Here is a 17,702-nt window from a genome sequence, read left to right on the forward strand (position 1 = left end):
ATCTAGTATTCCAGGAAAGTTTTACAAGATCCTGCCAAACCTTAAACAACTTCTGAAACATTCAGGTCACAGCCTGAATAAACTATTGAAGATTTTCATGTTTTCGTTGTTGAAATTCAGTTCTTAAAAAAATACATTGCTTTCACATAAAGAAACCTTTTAATCAATTACTCTTCAGAGGGTAGTCATCCAAAAAGGTCATCCTTTCAGGGAAAGTCCTAATTGTTTGCTAGCTACAAGGACAAACACTGGGAAACTTTTCCTGTGCTGTTTGCCAATATACAGAATTTTCATACAAACTCATAGAATACACAGCCTTAAAGAAAACAAGCACACTCAATAAAGACTAAGTTGTTTATCAGTGTCAAAACAATTACACTTAATTCCCTAACCAATAAAGAGTATGTATCCTACAGAAAGAAAGAAAGAAAGAAAGAAAGAAAGAAAGCTGGCCTACTTCTTTCAAGCTCTGGTGTACTATGTAAGATTTAAGTGAACGGTGGGTTTCCTTAAAATTCTTACTGTGAATGAAGAGGAGAGTTAAGTCACAAAATACTATAAAATCCAAATTTGCAATATATGGCTACTTGCTTACAGAGAACAAGTTTCTTTCAGGGCTACCATATGAAAAAACATATCAAGAGAACAAAAGACAGAGGAACAGAATGTCCGTGCCCCTTGTGCAGTGAGCAGGAACAAGAAGCGCAGAGACTGGTCCATCCCTGAGGGCTCAGATCATCCCAAAGGGCTCAGGAAGGAAAGAGTAGGCTGGGATCATCCTAAGAGAAGGCTTCCACACTTCCCTGTGTGCACAAGGGAATCTGGAAGGGATTGTACATCAAAGAGGTACAGAACCCGCTGGGGCAATATGACTTCACATTCACACCATCCCCTAATGTGCCTTAATTTGACACTTTAGCTGATAGCTAAAATGGTAGTTTAAACTCACAAGGTTAAGAGTTTTAGTTAATCACACACACACAAAAAATACTTATTCAAACCTAATCTAATCCCTCAAGTCTACAGAATTGGTTGGAAATCAAACAAAAATAGGAATTTCTGCAAGATTTTTCCTAGTTTGTGTTTTCAGATCAGCTGTAAATGCTAGAAGAAAACCCTCCCACACAATGGGCCAGATCCTGGGCCACTGCTCTGTCCCCTTTGTGCTTCTCCTGCACTACAAGGTCAGACTGTCCAAACATGTCCATTGGTGCTTGCCCTGATGCAGATGCACACCAAGATAAAACAGGTGCAGTGTTCTTTAGCAATCTCCGGGCAAGAGAAAGAAGGGAAAAGATACAGACATGTTTTTTTAGAAGGCAGGCAGATGAGGAAGGGAAGATAGACATTTTAGCATTTCGGCTTCTCACCCCAGCCAGAATATGGAATGAATATATATATATATATGCCTGAAAATACAGTAATAATGAATTTTTCAAACTTAAAGCAATATTTACTTTTTGATTGACACACCCCTAATTGAATACAATATTCAACATTTGAAAAGGACTGCATGTGTGAAACTCAGTCAGCAAATTTAGCATCGTTGAACATAATTAAAATGCCATAATAAAAGGTAAAATTATTTATTCATGATGAAGTTCATATTTCCTAAGGATTTTATAATTGGAGTGTGTATAGGTGTCATATGTGTGTCAGTTTTTTAAAAAAACTTTGTACTAAACAACTTTTAACATGCACCTAGAGATTTGATTTGTCATCATAAAGACAAACTGGAATTAAGGCATATACACCTCTACCTCGATATAACGCTGTCCTCGGGAGCAAAAATTTTTTACCGTGTTATAGGTGAAACCACGTTATATCGAACTTGCTTTGATCCACCGGAGTGCGCAGCCCCGTCCCCCCGGAGCACGGCTTTACCGCGTTATATCCGAATTCATGTTATATCGGGTCGTGTTGTATTTTTAATGGTAAGAGTAATTAATCATTTAAAATTTACCAAGTGTCATGGTAGATTCTCCCCCCTCTGACCATTTTTAATTCCAGATTGGTTGGTTTTTTATAAACGATATGCTCCAGGAATTATTTTGGGGAAGTTCTATGGCCTGTGCTATGTGGGAGGTCAGTAGATAATCACAATTGTCCCTTCTGGTGTTAGAGTCTATAAATCTATTACTTAAAATATGATAATCCATTAAAAATCCCTAATTTAAAAAGTAAAGCTTATTTGATTAAAAACTGAAAGTAAAACTGAGTTATTTGTCCTTTGTTATTGTAGTCATCATGATTTACACTTAGTTTATGCTTACTTATTTAAATGGCAATATTTTCAGCTCTAAACTCCCCCTTACTGGTTACTCTCATCAAAAGATCCTAGGTAAATCCTATCTCATGTTCCACATCTGAAGTTGCCTTCAAACCTTGGGAATTTTTGCATTTTTTTTTCTTTTTCTTTGGTAGCAGTCCTTCATGGATCTTCATAAGATATTAGGAACAGTGACTTTGAGCTTAAATCTCTAGGAAAAGACTCCCTCAGTGTCAGTGTGTGTGTGTGTGGAGAATAGTCACACACAAAAAACAGCTGATAAAACTTTGATTTCTGCTGACAATAACTAGACATGGAGAAGCAAGACAAAAACAGCTCTGTCCAATTTTAAGTACCTTCATACCAGGAATGAGCTCCTTCCTTCACGTGCAAATTTTGGACCTGATTCTCCTCTTAGGTTATGTCTACACAGTAAAAGCTGTGTACCAGCTAGCTTACCCAAGTGAGGCATCAGCATGGGTAGTGTAAACATAATATGGACCCTGGGCACACACTCACCTCATTAGCCTGCTGAAGCCCACACTGAGTTGTTTTCACTGCTATTGTTACCTGTAGTAGTTGGATTCAAGTTAGCTCGGGCAGGCTAAACCAGCCATAGCTTTTTCTGGGTAGACTAGAACTGCATGACATTTTCCTGATGAATAGTTTATTTGATGAAAAATGCAGTTTTGACTGACCTAAAGCTATCTGCAAATTTAACATAAATAATTTCAGCCATTCACAAAACAGCAAGGATGGGGAGGAAGGGTGATGCTACTGCCACTTTTCATGCCTTTATAACCTTTAGCCCAGTGATTAGGGCACTCCCCTGGAATGTGTGAGACTCAGGTTTGAATCCCCATTTTTAATGCATTAAAATTTCCAATTTCAAATTAAGTTCAAGATGAACTGATTTTCCCCCCAATTTTTCAGAGCTTCCACCAACTGAAAAATTAGCTATTTGCCCTGCTCTAGTGTAGCCATATCCTTACTTCCAGCAGTGTGCATCAGGAGTACTTCATCTAAAGTCAATGGAATGAAACCATTATGTGGTAAATGAAAGAATAATTGTGCTGTATATATATCTGACCTTACAGTAATTTCCCCAGAATACAGTAATTTTATGCATTACCAAAGTAGGAAATATGTTAATAGCAGCCATTATATGACTTTAAAATCTCCCAAGCCTCCAGTATGTAATTCAATATCCTAACTTATCTCAGAATCTATCACTCTATGCATTGCCTATTTGCTACTTGATAATTACGTTTAAAAAAATCAAACAACAAAAACGTATCCACCAGTATCTGACAGTAGCACTGTCCAGTGATGTAATGGCTATTTAAAGTCTGCTAGACTTTCTGCATCACATACAAAGTTATATTGAATGAAAGGAAGAGAACAAGGCATTGTTAGTGGAAATCACATATTCTCATCTCGTATCAGACTAAGAAAGCTCCAAGCTCCCAGAGGCTTTTTAAACTGCACAGTCTGTTTCATGTTTGTTTCTATAAACCAAACTGCATTTGCTAGCAGAAAGAAAAATTAACACACATTTCCTCTGAAAGGTATGAACTATTATTTCACACTCTTTCTCCTCTCTTCCCCCACCTCATAACCTTTTTCTTTCTCCTTTTGTGAATATTGGGAATTCTGCATGCCAGAGACTAAAAAGTGAAAAGTCAGTTAATTTACAGAATAATTGGGCATTCTGTATTCAGTCCACAAAACCCCAAAGAAAGATTAATCTGGGACAGAAAACACAGTAGTGGAGGCTGATGACATCTGAAAATATGTAGATAAGAAACTACACAGTGCCTGTTGAGTCTATCTATGCCCTTATACTGTACTCTTCGCCACATTATCTGATTACTATAGGGTAGAGGTGCGCAAAATATTTGCTACAGCCCTCAGTCACACTCAAACATGGCCTGAGATTGAGGCCTAATATGTTCTATAAGCATAATAGAAGAATATTCATGCAGTATTAACCATGACCCCTATATAAACATCCTCTCCAGCTAACTAACTTGTTTATTTCATCAATCCTTTGTCTTTTCCCAACAATCACCTCAGGAATCTCCATTTTATCTTTAGGTTTGGAGAGGTTTCTAGGGTCAAGGGGCTGGATAGATAGGAAGAGAGAATCTTGCTGGGAAGAAGGGGCAATGTTCCCTTTAGAAGTTACAGCTTCTAAATCTGAAACATACAAGCAAACCAGCAGGGGTTGGTCCACTTCGAACAGCTGCAAAATGAAATGTGGAGCTTGATTCACTAATGCTATCACAAACCAAGCCCAGCAAAGTTTCATTCAGGTCTGTTGTCCGAGAATGTTCATCACAGTGTTGGATGAAAATATAGTTTACATTAGTTTTATTATTTAGGTATTTAAAATTTTATGTAAGTTGGCAAATTATTATTTAGGCCCAGTCCAAAGGTCTAAATCCTGACATGCACAGGAGTAACGGCCATGTCTCAACCACTTCAGAAATAAAATAGCAAGGGGTGAATGTATAAGGAGAAAGATAGACAGAAAATAAAATATGGATTATCCAACACACTTTCCCGGCTATGTTTTTTATCTTTTTAATTAAACCAAAATTCAGAGCCAGCTAGTACCCCAAATAACTGGGGAGGCTGCAGGTAGCAATCTCCTCCCCAGCAGATTGATTATATATGCAAAAAGAAACATTGTTTAGAGGCATCAGAAAGAAATGTAAAGAAAAAGGGGTGCCCCCAGAATGAAAAATTTTGATGCTTTACTGAAAAGGTAAACTGGGAGAAAACAGAGTCTAGCTCTCTGTGATCCTTTCATTCTTCTCTCCTAGTCTCAACCTCTTCCCTTCCAACCTAGCTCTACTATACTGCCAATTCACTCATATCCTCACTCACGAACTGACTACATTCCCTTATACTCAAGCCTCCCGATTATTGACAAGGCTCTATTTTGCTTAGTTTACAACAGTACCAAAGCCAATGTTTACAGAGTTGCTGGCTAATAATTTTTTTTCACTTTCTGTTTTGCTGAAGCCCATAGAGAGATAACAGGAGGAGGAATGTAACTCAATACTACACAATTGCTAATACAGAGAAGCCAACAACACTAAAGGACAAATTCAGTTACCACAGTGATAGGCATTATAAGAGATAGAATGAGCATAACACCATGAACTTGAAACTTATTGCACCTGCTAACACCAGGAGTGAATTCTGGCCTACATATGCTTATGATCACCCACACAAAGTACTGCAATAACCACTCCCCGGTGTTGCTTAGCTTTGAAAATCAGTCAAGATCAAATCTATTCAGATCAGTAATACCATCTGTTTTCAAGCACCCAGCTGCTGCCCTTTCGGTTACAGCTTAGTCAAATTACTCTAATTCATTCCATGCTGTACTTATTCATAGGTATTATCATGAAAAAATGAAAAATGCGTTGATCAATATTTGCTTTGAGTTACACGTCTGAAATCTGTAGATAATACTATGGGTGGATAGTAACTGCTCCATAGTTAAGGCTGAAGACAGCTCACAATTATCAGCAATATTTTCAACCTCCATCATCCTCAAAAAGAAACCCATTTTTCAGAAATGTCATATGCCACATTGATTTGCAGGGACCATTTTTTGTTCTGGAAAGTTTTTTGGGGGAATTAGAGTTTTGAAGGTATCGTGATCTGATTATTTCCTGATCTTCATTTTTCTAATACTTTTTTGGCTCATTATACAGCATCTCTAAAATAATCAGTCTAGGAAATACATTTTTTTGTTGGACTAATGCCTTTTCCTATCTTTGAGAAAGTTAGCTGGTGAATTAAAAATATATAAACATTTATTTTTGCATGAATAAAATGGATTATTTAAATTGTTGGCATGCAAAACATTCATTATGACCTAGATTGTTGATTGTTCCTGTGTAGCAATGAAGACCCTACTTGTACTGGTGGCGGGGGGAAGGGAAAGGGAAGAAGAGGGCAGGTTCCATGTGGTTGCCACTCCCCCTTCATAAGCAAGTTGAAGGAGAGTGTACAAAGCCAAGACTCTATGCCTAACTATTTACCAGCTGACAGACCTTCATATTCCTTCCTTGCCCTTGGGCAAAAAAGGAACTCCAGAAGGGCTGTGACTCAGAAGGGTGCCTCTGAGTCACAATGCCTTTCTGCACTTCCTCTTTGGGTTGGACGACTATATATAGCCCCTTACATACAAATGAAAGTATATTCCCAACAATCTAACCCTATGAGATAATTAATAACCTAAGCAATCATAATGTGATGTATCATTAGAGATAGTTGGACAATAAAGACAAAAAAAAGAAAAATCAAAATGTTCAAATTCTCTCTCTCTCTCATATCTATCAATATAGATACATACAAATATATATTAGTGGTTCTCAACCCATGGCCCAATCAGCACAGAGCTGTGGTCCATGTGATATCCTCAGGGCCATACAGGTAGCATATACCTTGTGTGGATATAGCCCACATAGCACAGAGAGCTGCATATGTGGCCCACAATGGTAAATATGTTGAGCACCACTGATTACACTACTCTACAGCCAAAATGTTTCTGAAATAAATGTAGTCTAACTTTACTAATTCTGGGTCACTGAGAATGAAAATGATGCTTAAAATTGTTGATTGGCTCTAGTTTTCAAGATATACTATTGGGTCAGTATATACGACCCTTGACTTGGGAATAGCGGAGGATAAGTGAGTTATAAAGGGAAGGGATCTCAATTTAAACCAGAAATGACTAAAATACATCTTTGACTGGATCTATGAATAAATCTATGACTGGGTTTGGACAGTACTTGCTTTTTAGGCAAAACAATGAATGATGCAATCTGAAGCTGGTAGTGCGTCATACATGGTATGAATTGCATCATGTTATTCCTAGAAGTCATGGATGATGCAATCATAATGAAGCTTACATCACTCTGCTGAACAAATTGCCCTATATCAGCTCTAGAAATCATACAGTGTTGTGCTCTCTTATTTGTCAGTGTTTGATTTTGCAAAGAGACACATTTCTGTTTAGCCAAAGTGAGCAGAGATGCCTCGTATTTGTGTGAACAGTGCAGATAACTTCTGCTATGTTTGTGGTGAAGTGACTTTTGCATCACAAAAGCGCAGTATAACCACTATGGTTAAGAAAGCCTATCACCTTTATTTTGGCTGCAAAATTGGAGATCAGGACAAGAGGTGGGCCCCACACATATGCTGCAACACTTGTGCAACAAATCTTCGCCAGTGGTTGAACAGGAGAAGGAAATCTATGCCTTAAAGCTCCCTGCAACTTTAAGAACTGTAGAGACAATCCCAAAATCTGTAATATGCACTGAGAACATATTTAGTTGTCCCAGAGGCTGTTATGAACATTATCTACAGCACTTATGATCAGAAGAGCTAAATGCTGAGTGATTAAACATATTCTGCAAGGAATTTACTAAAATTGCTGGAACTGGAAAGGCTGGAATACCTCCCAACGTATCTTCTATGACAAAGATGAGGGCATCATTTTTCTTACCAAACGAAGCAAGGAAATACATTTGCATCTGTATCAGTGGAACAGACAAAGGAAAAGCAGGAGTTATTTCTAATTCTGGAATGCAGATGATATTAAATAGATTATCTGTTTACTGTCTACAATAAAAAATAGATCATTTGCCATATTGTGTGTAGGCTTCTTTTTTCTTAGTCTTCAAATCGAGGTGTCACAATGGAGGTGATAATCACAAAATGACCATCTGCACTCTCAATCCCATAACCGCACAATCATGTTGGAATCCTACACAGACAACTGTGACTGAATAAAGGTGTCTCTGCAGTTCATTCTCCCAGCTACCAGGGGTCACTGCCTCTCCTACTTCTTTCTCACATCTCCTTCTGCTGGCTTCCAGCCAACAGGAAATAAATTGATGTTTCATGCACCATGGGACTATCCACTTATAGTCATCCTTTTATCTGAACAGAATCTACAGCAGTTATATGTAACAGCAGGTACCGTTTAGAACGTTGTTTTTGAAATATAAAGCTCTAACATCCTGGGACCTGCCAATTTGAGAGATCACCTCTATCTCCATAGGCTGTTCCTTGAACTGAAATCAGTTGAGATGCTAGATTTTGAACACAGTCAGTGTATGCTGGCAGGTTGCCCTGGTTTTGGAATTGATACCACTTCATGATCCAAACTGGACTGAAAGTCTTCACTGGCAGGTATGCTGCAGTCTATCTAGCATGAGGAAGTATTTGAGACAGGTTGAGGTGAGTGTGGTTTGGTGTTGTTGTGGGAGCTATTCTAGGGATTAATTTCTGTGTATCTGTGGATAGGAGAGGTACTGCTTTGCTTTTGCTTTTTTTTTGCATTATGAAGTGATTTTAAATAAATAAGCTTGATACAAGTGAACATCATGTTGAGATGTTTTATAATCCATGTAGTAAAAGGGTAGAATCCTGAATATATAAGATGCTCATTAGTTCTCAAGAGCAATAAAACAGTAGCATATCACACCTATTCTATTGTTGTGTTAAAATATACCAACAGAATCTGAATCCTACTTACTTACAACAGAAACTGACAAACCAAATTAGACTACTGGTTCATTTAGGCTGTTTGGTACCTCAGCCAATGGCTAGTTCCAACAGTGGAAGGTCAGGTTGTCAAACAATTTAAAAAAATACTTGTGATTAATCACAGTTTTAATCACACTGTTAAACAATATTTGAATACCATTTATTTAAATATTTTGGGGGTTACTATATTTTCAAATATAGGGTCAGGGCTGGGGGCTTCAGCCCCTCTTGGAGTGTGGCATGAGGCTTCAGCCCCCACCCGGGGCATGGGGCTCGGAGGTGAGGGTCCAGCCTCTCCTCTGCCTGGGAAGCTGCAAGTGGCAGCTGCTGCAGACCCCCTCCACCTCCAGAGCTGCGCCAGAGGTTTCAGTCCTCCTGCCACCCATGGAGCTGCAATTAATTGACAACCTCAGTGGAAGGACACCATTCCCTTTTTTGATGCTGTCCAATACATTTGCATGTTTCATTATCAAGAACTGTGAAAGCCTATCAACTAGACAACATTGCCGGGCTTGTTTTTAGAATCCTCTTTTGGATAACGCCTATAATGTGATCCTGATAATCTTTTTTTACTCACTGACTTCAAGAGAAACCTTGATCAGTGAGAACGAGGGAATTTGATGTTAAAAGGTTTTGCATTTTAAAACACCTGCCAACCAAATCTATAAATCTTGATTATCATAACGGAATATGTAGAGAGAAGAGAATATGGGTCTCTTATTCAATTATATTACATTAATAGTGTGTCTTGGGTTTTTCTCTTAAGATACACTGCCAGAAATTGATTTGGTGCCACTGTTGGATCTAAGGAGCTAAAAATAGGTAATTATCTCCTCTTACCAAGGTAGAGTACAGATATGTTATTTTAATAAATTAATAGATATTTCAGGGCTGCATTTTAAATTCTAACATATACTATTTATAAAATCTTCCTGCTTAGGATGACATATCAGTCTACAACAGACCAACATAAAATACAATGCATTGAATACACAGCATCTCTGATAATTCATCTGATAAATCTGTTGGTCAAAAAAGCCTAAAAATACATTTCCCGTTACAAACATTTATGAAGATATACCTTGAAGGGAGACCACATTAGCAGAAAAATCCATGTGAAACTTATGTTGAAAATTGTGAAGATTTGCCATAGCTCTCATTAGGAATACTATAGTACTGAACTGCCATAACCAAATATGCCTTCTTATGGTTATACATTTCTTCCACTTATGTATTCTTTGGAGATATGTATGAGGCTAAAAAACAACTTCTAAATCAGAAGCTAGTTAAGCTGTAGTCACACTGTTCAAACATACATACATCATTGTCACTGATGCTGTACATCTAGCAGACGGTATTGCAAAATTTCTAAGTGGGATTGTGCCCCCCCCCCGCCCGAGTAAAAAAAAAAAAAAGCTCATTTTTGGTGCAGGAGAACTACTTATTGCATTGGCACAATGTTCTTACAACTGTAAAGTTTACTTTACAAAGTGAATTATAAACTGAAAATGGACCATTTAGAAACCTGATACCTGGCCTTGTATGCCTGCCTGGTTATATGACAGAAAGATAAATTATGAAGGGTGACTAAAAATTTCCATTCTGGAAACATGTTATAAGTTAACAGAGTAGAATATCTTGTGGTAATGTTTGGTTTAGAATTGCTCTGAAAATTTTGACTGTTCAAAGCAAATGAGTTAATGAATCCACTTAGAAGTAATTCTTAGAATAGTCTAGCAGGAAGTTCAATTTTTATAGCTAAAATAAGGATAATTCCTTTAGTCAAGAAAGCACCATGTTTCCAACAGTTTCTGAACTATGAAATATGTTAAAAAAAATTCCAAAACAGAAGAATAAAAAGATATTAGGACAATACAGCCAGGACACAAACCACCAATCAGTGAATGTCTTTCAATGTGTTAGCAAATTATGGATTGTCCGATCACTTTCACAGTGTTGTAAATCGTTAGATTTCTTTTATACTGTTACAGACAATGTCATTTATTTATTTATTTTTACATTATTTTTAAGAAATTAGGGTCAGATGGTTTCTGTGGGCACACAAGAAGCGGGGAGGGAGAAAGTAATACTTGCCCTTACACCTCTGTGTAGCAGCTTGGCACTGGGAAAACTTGAAGAGTCACTGTAACGGTGCTGGCCCCTGTTAGTCTAGCTCCAATTAAGGGGAATTAACTGGCACTGATTGGGTGTGGCCCGCCTAAGGCCTTATTAGCAAAGGGGCTATATAAAGCCTTATTAGGAAAGCAGCTATATAGGAAAGAAGAGGAAAGGGAGGAGCCTGTGGCTGTAGATCCCTGCTGGCTGAGGAAGCTAGCTGCCCCTTCCCTCCTCGGGGTGCTGTATATAGACGGTGGTGGGAAGCGATACTGCGAATAAAATCTCCAGCTGATTTGTGGCACGAGCAGCGCAAGGCTCCGTTACAGTCACCATTTGTGCAGTTTACTTTTTGCATTTCACTCAGTTTGGACAATAAAAAATGATTAGTCAATTTCACGTTCAAGTTCTCCTGAACAAGCAGAATGCTTCAATGTTTCATGTTTGAGTTGCAGACACTGCATGGGTATGTTTAAAAAACAACCACCACCACCACCAAGAATGTTTCTATTATAATTTCTTAAATAGACAAAGCTTAAATGCAATCATGAATGTACTTTTTTACATCAGGTAAATTTAGGGGCTAAAATCTGACTATCCCTTTAACAATAACACTTATGACCCACATATGGACTTGTCTGGATACAAATATTGAATATAAACACTGTAGCAAGCTATTCTGACATCGTTCCATGCCGCTCTTTCAGACGATCATCTTTGACAACCATGTATGTGGCAAATTTTTAATTAAATGCCACTTCTCAACAAGCCAGTCAAGAAAATCTTCATAAATATACAGAATATATTTCAACAGAATGTATAAAAATAGATTAAGTGAAGCCAGTCCAGAAAGTTAGAATTATGTTGAAGAAAGAACATTCAAACAGTTCCACTTTGATATAGGAGACTGCTCATATTTATTCCCAAAATGTTTAACAGGATTCGGAACCATCAAATAATGCCCATAGCTAACCTATGTAAACATGTTTGGGCTTCTTTGTTATCCTCATTCGTCCTGTGCTCTGATTGATATGCTTAGTTGTAGAGTTTTGTTTTAGTTACACTGAAAACTTTGGGGAAGGGACAGTATCTAAAATATTTGTAGAATGCTTTGCACAATGAGGTCTTTCCATGCTCCCACAATACAAATAAATATTTATTATTATTATTATTATTAATATTAATACAAGGAAAAGTGTTCTACTGACAGCATCTTAAACAAGATGTAGGCTACAAGCTAACATTTCTGGTGTTTTGGGAAATACTATTGATTTCATTAAAATGTCACATTTCACACTAAATGTGAAGAGGGATTTTAACATTCTTCATTTGGACAGAGAAATGCTCCCAAAAAAGACATGGAAAAAGATACTGTGTCAGTCTGAGAACTAGCTAGTTAAAATGAGACTGTAGTACAAATTACCCCTGACCACTAGTTTCTTTTATGAAGTCAGCAGAGATAGTTCCAGCAGTTTCTAAACTTAAAGCCAACACTAACGAAAAATGACAGGTATAGATTTAACAGCTACACACTGTGAAACTGAAGTAGAGAAAGCTGCATAAATACTCTGCAGCAAATGGTTTTGATCAAGACTGCAGCTAAAGTCAAAAAGAACCTTCAAGGGTTACATCAAGAGAAGCATCAAAAATTGCTCTCCAAAACAGGATGAAATACAGGCATGTGTACATGGAAAGCCAGTTCCTTCAGAACCTGAACTTCCCAAATCTAGTTCAACAGAACTAATCACAGCCTCTGAGGATTGGCTGGTAATCGTACTGCTGTGCACACCAAGGAAAAGAGGGCTTATGTATTTCTTATTTGCAGCACTGCATGTCTTAAGGCTTAGGCTTTAAATTAAAATAACACTTTTTTCCATTGACTGTGCCACATGATAATGTAGTTTCCAAGAAGAAAGTTATGTGATGTTCAGAAGTATCATGAAAATCAACAGATCAGATGTGAACAGTGACGGAGCTCAGAATTGCTATAGTGCACTTTCACCCAAGCTCTTAAAATTGCTTCCTTCACTGATATATCACTAGTAAAACAGGTATTATGTAAAACAGTGAGACCAAAGAAAACAAACACGAATTGAGTAACAACATATATCAAGCCAGATATTGTGGAATGGAGACATTCAGAATTGAACAATTTCAATGGTGCCTATATATCAGTGTGAGAGAGAAATAATGAAGTGCACTCTGCAGTAAATGTTTAGTTGTTTAAAATAAATCCTACTATTGTACTTAGTTTAAATGTTTTCTTAAAATTCTTCAGTTTCTCTTAACTGCTAGTTGGAAGAGTTGTGTGAAAATGCATGAAGCCCACACATAAAATCTCTATTTTGATTGTCACTATGCTGCTTTTCTGGAGGTTAGAAGTGAAGATAGCCTTCTTGTAGCTGGCTCTGACTAAATGAGGCTGTTTGCTGAATGACTGCTTGGAGACAACACACTTTCTAACACAGCACCATAAACATGTTAAAGTGGGGTTTGGTACATTTAATTGAGCTGTTGAACTCACTCAGCTGAAGCTGTGCTGCAGGTTTTGAGTTGTGTTAAGAGACCAAATATCAACATTTGTTGCATGTACACAAATGAGAATTGTAAACTCTGTAGGATATGATGGAACACAAACCGATATGTGTTCTTAACAGATAGTGTTATCAAACAACACGTCTTCTATTTAATAAAAGTGATTCACCTTTAAAAGAAATTGATAGCTTTACTAACGAGTATCAAAACAACTTTGCAAAGGACAATGAAGGCGGCTTAATGAATCAGAATGAAGGGGAAAATATAGACTCTTCTTTAGCAATAATGTCCTCCAGGTGCGGTGGCTCCAAAGAAGAATAGAATTACATCAATATTTGATCACAGTGTTTATTAAATTGCTTTTTCTATATCTGACAAGCTTTATAGAAAATGTCTCCAGTAGAGCACCTGTGTTGAAAGTCAAATGAAATGGATTATGAAATATGGCTCTTGACTTGGTATGCAGGTATAATCTCATGTGCAATTCAGGCAAAAGTGGGAATTCAATTTGAAGGTTCGATTTGTTACGATTTGATGATTGTGATTAAAGAACTATAAACATTTCCTGTCTGTCATTTCATTTTTTTGGTGTATAAAGCTGCAATTTCCTTGGCTGTTTTCCCACTTGTCAATGGTAGAATCCACATACTCTTTTTGATGATAAAATTTAAAATAAAACATAAAATGTGGATATAGAATAATAAAGAGAAAAACGTATTCTTGTAAAATTGAATAATACTCACAAACACTGAGATTCAGTATTGCTAACTCTAAAACCAAACACTTTGTCCATTCTTGTATACAAATTTCAGGTGTATAATCATTACGACTTTTTGCCCTAATTCAAAGCCATTTCCAATAAATGTCATAGAGCACTGATGTTGCTGATGTGGAATAGTAATTGCTCTTCACAATAAAAATCTATGAAACATTTATCTTGACTTTTGTCCTGAAAATGCATGTTAATTGCAGAAGGGGAAAAATGTTTTCAATAGCTTAACTACTACGGGGTTATAGCTCATAATTCCTATTACTTTAAAGAATATAGTGGTAGTAGTTGACTTCATTTGATAATATTAAGGTGGAACAGCTGATGAGTTTGTGGTCATTTGTTCGAAAGGAATGTAATTCCCAGTATTTTTAATCTAATTTTAATCTCTCCAAGATCATCATCAGAAGCAAGCTCCCCACAGATCAGGACACACCAACTCAAATCACCACCAAACCCTGCCAGAACAACAGATGCAAACCCTGCATACATATTTCCACTGCTACAATGATCACCACCACCCACAACACACCTTTCAAGATCCATGGATCCTACACATGCCTATCACAACGTGTGGTGTACCTCATCCAGAACACTAAATGCCCCAAAAATGACCTTGTGGGTGAAATCAGAGAATTACTATGCTCTTGAATGAACTCACATAGGAACATGATAAAAGACAAAAAGTCACCTTGGGTTTCACAAAGTGATCACTTTGTATCTGACCTATCAGTCCTCATCCTCACAGGAAACCTGCACAACACTTTCTAAAAGATGAGCCTGGGAGTTTAAATTCATAACTTTGCTGGACACTAAAAAATATGGTATTAATAAAAACACTGGATTTATGGCTTATTACAACAATCTGTTACCACTAACCCTTCTCTTTGTCCTATGACTACAGGGGTGTTAAAAGGTCACTTCAGCTTGAATGGTCCCTTGTAATATGTGCTAACTACTTATGCTAAACTGTTTCATCTTGTGTTTGGCTGTGACACTGAGGCTTTGTCTACACTACCAAGGTTTGTCACCAAAAACTGCCTTTTGGCGACAATACAGTGAGAGCGTACACACTGCAATGTGACTTTTTTTTCCCTACAACGCCCGGTTTCGACGACAAAAAACTTCCACCCTTACAAGAGACTTTTTCTTTTCCCCTCCCTTTATTGTCAACAAAGAACCAGTGTAGACATTGCTGTTTGTTTTGTGGACAGAACTGGCTTCTGCCAGTATCCCACAATGCCTGCCCTGATCAATCTCCTCAGTGTTTTGATCTCTGTTGCCCTGCAGGCATGTGCCCCTCCCCTTTCAACGCTGCCGGAAGTATCTGACAACTGAGTGTGCTGCTCCATTTGGGGAACAAAGAGCAAATCACTGGAATGCTCCAGTTCTGTCCTGCACGAGGAACACAGCTGCAGGCAGACTGCTGTCACAGGGAGGGGGAAAGGAGAGCCTGCTACAATGCTTTTACATTCCTCAGCAGAGAGAGATCACAGAACTGCTCATGATGCTGCTCCGGACAGCTGAGGAGGCTGTGGGAGAACTCGGAAGGAATCCTCCCAAGATGTGCAGCAATCAGCTCCACCTTCCCACAACACTGCACTGTGGGATACATACCCACAGTGCATTGCACACACTGTCGATGTAGGTGCCCACAATGTGGACATGATCTGTCATTAGAGGAAGCAAGTGTGAACATCCCATGGCAATTTTTGCTTTGTCGACTTTTGGGTGTTGACATAACTTGGTAGTGTAGACACCTTTCCCAGGTCTGTATATCTCAAAAGCTTGTCTCTCTCACCAACAGAAGTTGGTCCAATAAAAGATATTACCTCACCTACCTGTCTCTCTTGCATACAGTTAAAACATTATTTAACTCACTTGAAGAATAGAAGACAGTGGCCCAGATTCTGCACTGAGGTCTCATGCCACCCCATCAACTTTAAGAAACGTGAATGTACAACTTAATGGGCTAGGAACATGATTGTAATTTAATAACTAAATTATAGGGTACGCTAGTAGCGTCATTTATTAACACTTCCCATTCTAAGATCATGTTTTCAGTTGCTTATAATTTTGCAAACTTTAACCATTTGGGCTTAAATTTTATATACTGGGTGTCTGCATTAGGCTGAATTATTACTTTTTTTTTGGCCAAACTGTTCCTGAAAAACGAGGCTAGGGGAAAAAGCTACACTGTTTTGCCAAAAAAAAAAAAATGTTTGGTGATCTTTTCTTTGAATAGTGCTTGCACTCCCATATGTTGCCCCATATGTTGGAACATGGACTTGAAATTTGGAAGCTAAGTAGCCTTTGTGTCAGGGATGTGCTTTTTGCCATCCATGTGAAAATCTGTCCAAATCTGTCCAAGTTATAAGCCTTTGAAAAATCAGTTCACATGTGCTTAGTAGAGATTTTAGCAACTAAAGTGTCTGAAGAGTCCATCCTTGTTGAGCATTCATGAGCCTCTCATAGCTCCTAGTACTGCCCACACAGGGAATGAGCTTGCTCCCTCCAGTTCAGGGCTACAGAGGCAAAGCTGAACTTTCCACATAATCCTGGTCCCAACTTCTCTGGGCCAATCTGAGACCAGACACTGGAAGTGAGAACAGGGAGTCTCTCTCTTGTGCTCTCAGTGACCCCCCTGCTGAAACCTAAGTGTGTGGAAGAGGAAGCCATCTAATTTGAATGCAGAAGAGGCAGAATCTGGACTGGGCTGAGGGAGAGGAGTAGACTGGAACAAGGAATCTGGGACTGAGATTGGAAGGCAGGGAGGGGTTGAACAGCTGGTTGAACAAGGAGACTGAGGAAAACAGGATGGATTAGGAGCAAGATGGCTAGTGGGGCATTAAGTACATAAGTAGATAAGAATGGCCATACTGGATCAGACCAAAGGTCCATCTAGCCCAGTATCCTATTTTGGCAAACAGAGGCTAGGGACACCATCCCTGCTCATCCTGGCTGACAGCCAAGGAGCTGGGAGGGAGGGGGTAAGAGTGGAACTATCTGATCAACTAGACTGGGATTAGGAACCAGCGTGTTTGTAGAGGGGAATGGGGCAGGGAGGCAGGGGAGGCAAATCTGACAAGAAAGCTGTAATATGAGGAGAGAAGTGGGCCTGGATAGACAAAGAAACAGGGTCAGGAAGAGGGGAGATTGGAGCCAGGAGCTAGGGAAGGAATTTGGTGAAGCAGGAGACAGACTGCACGATTTGCTCAGCAAGGGAGACTAGAATTGGGAGCCAGTGAGAGCGGGGAGTGAGGAAGCACAGAGTAGATGAGATGGCAGGAGTGAGGAAATGGGCCTGGCTGGGTAAGGAGACTGGAACCAGGGTAAGGAGAGAAGGAGTGGCTAGTACTTGGCAGCAAGCCCAGAGAAGGAGATTTGTACTAGCTGGGCAAAGAGAGAGAGCCTGAGAGGAGAAGCCTCAGGAGTGGA

The 17,702-nt window shown here is 38.6% G+C and overlaps 1 protein-coding gene across 21 annotated transcripts in view; it reads right to left on the bottom strand.

Moving 5' to 3' along the window:
- PCDH15 (protocadherin related 15) overlaps positions 1–17,702 on the bottom strand; it is a 790,091-nt gene that overhangs the window by 389,803 nt on the left and 382,586 nt on the right. Inside the window, exon 1 of one of the 21 annotated variants that reach the window (XM_039547292.1) lies at positions 7,800–7,902. The exons of 19 other annotated variants lie outside the window; for them this stretch is intronic. The gene's annotated coding sequence lies outside the window, so the exon portion shown is untranslated. Of the gene's footprint in view, positions 1–7,751; positions 7,903–17,702 lie in introns of those variants that run through there. One more of the 21 variants, XM_039547291.1, reaches the window with a different exon arrangement.

This window comes from Mauremys reevesii, linkage group 7, assembly GCF_016161935.1.
Source record: "Mauremys reevesii isolate NIE-2019 linkage group 7, ASM1616193v1, whole genome shotgun sequence".
NCBI lineage: Eukaryota > Metazoa > Chordata > Testudines > Geoemydidae > Mauremys > Mauremys reevesii.